Raw genomic sequence first — 2,149 nt, forward strand, 5'->3', positions numbered from 1 at the left:
TCGACATCTTTTTTTAAAACAAAAATAATGTAAGCCTACTATAGAGGGTAGTCCTTCGACCGAGAGTCGCATCAGGTTGACAGAATAAACCACGCATCTCAAGAATACCATTGACATTTATAGAGCTGGAGTGTCAAAAGAAATATAGGAAAGATATGACTATATGAAACTAGTAGTTAAAATTGATTGTTTGTTTGTAAAATGTTTTACATGTTTCGGATGTTCCTTCCGAGTTGAAGATTTTTTTTACTTCCTAGTCCAAACTTCCCGCAGGATGACGGGGGGTGGGAGCGGGAATGATTTGAACCCGGAACCATCGATAAGTCCGAACAGCAGTCCAGCGTGCAAACCGCATGACCAGGCAGCCAGGTTTACGTATATCTCTGTACCAGTCAGTAAAAAAAGTAAAAAAAAAATTTCTCACGTCTATGTTTTAGATCAACTTTTCAAAATTAGATTAAGAAGATATAGGCCTTATACCCTTCTCCCAAACAAACACAGAATAAAAAAAAAAAACACCCCTAATCTATCTCTCTCTCTATATATATATATAATTCTCTTCATTGCTCAACAGTTTGGACACCAAGAAGTAAAGAAAAGATCACTCTTTGATTTCTACAAGTCGGAAGTCTACAAGTTACCCCACGTAACTTTAAAGGCGAAAAAAAAAAGGGTGGGGGAGGGAGAACAAGTAGTATTCACCCGTCACTAAGTAGCAGGTCCGGACTTAACCATTGTGGGCCCTATTCGAAACGGATTTCGAGGGGCCAACTTTGGGCAGGGATACGGATAATAAGTGAAATTTAAGAGTTTGTATTAGAAAATACATTCATATTTGCATTTTATTCATTCTTTACTACGTACAGAACTACTTTACTAGCCTTGCTTGTAGCGATGTCATACAATACATCATAAAAATTCTATTTCCTACATAGATTACGCTCAATAGCAATAATTACCAAATGTTTCAATCTATCTATGAGAATTGCTGACCTCAAGTAATTCTTCATTTGTTTGAGGCGCGAGAAGGTTTTTTCACCAGATTCCACAATTACGGGTATTGTATAATGCCGTTTTTTTTTTTTAATAGCTCGTAGGATTGGCGTTTTCCATGGTAAGTGACATCCCAAAATGACAATTTTTATCTACATATTTCAGGAGATATGTATGAGTTTTCATAAGATTTTATTAATTTTGCATATTTCCAGGACTTTTTCGTATATTTTGCAGTTTCAGATTTTCTGGAGCTCCTGGTAAATCAGGAAATCTGTTATTAGTTACAAAATGGTTTAATTCAATAATTTACACCTAGAATGAGCGCGGGTCCAATGAAAGTGCAGGGCCCACTCGGGTCGCATAGTTTGCATCCCATGATAAGTATCATTTAAAATTGTTGGACAGCAAGATTTAGATAAGTTTATCATCTGAATCGCTATCAATGAATAACGTATCCAGCCATGTCTATTTTTATTTACATTTTCTCAGTCCATTACAATACGTCACTTCCGGTTTCGGCCATTGAAGCTGATTTTCAAATCTCGTTATTTTTTACACTTTCAAATTACTTTTTCTAATATAAATACGCTTTTCTAAAATCTCAAATTTTTAGGAACTAACTTTGATGCTATCTACTATCTAAATCAATCGCTATCTCAATTTCGAAAAAAACCTCTTCAGTTGGTCTTTAAGGCCGGTCCTGCAAAAAAGCGGCGTATGTAACGCTGTGGGTCGACTAGTATCATCTAATCAGATTCAGACGTGAACAACCGTACCGCCGTATCAAATCTTGCACTGGCCCCTCCCACTCGTCAAAACAGAATTCAAAGTTTAGAAGAAACACAGAAAACAGAGTTTCAAGGACACATTCAAATCTTTTTTTTTGGCTCCTAAAGAAATGTAGATTCTACTTTTTGTTTAGCTAGTATGAAAGATCTGTGTGTTGACTTTGAGTAGACATCAAACATAAACTTCATGACATCAAAACTAAGCGTTGCTGCAACGTGGTCTAATCCCACTTTAATGCGCATAATGGCGTGCTGATATGTTCTAGTGTTAGGGTATTAGACATATTTGACAGTTTTAACTTAGTGGAACTTGTGCTACTTAAGTGGGGTGTCGCGTCGTATCATTCACTTAAATAGCACACACC

Source organism: Biomphalaria glabrata, chromosome 4, assembly GCF_947242115.1.
Source record: "Biomphalaria glabrata chromosome 4, xgBioGlab47.1, whole genome shotgun sequence".
Lineage (NCBI taxonomy): Eukaryota > Metazoa > Mollusca > Gastropoda > Planorbidae > Biomphalaria > Biomphalaria glabrata.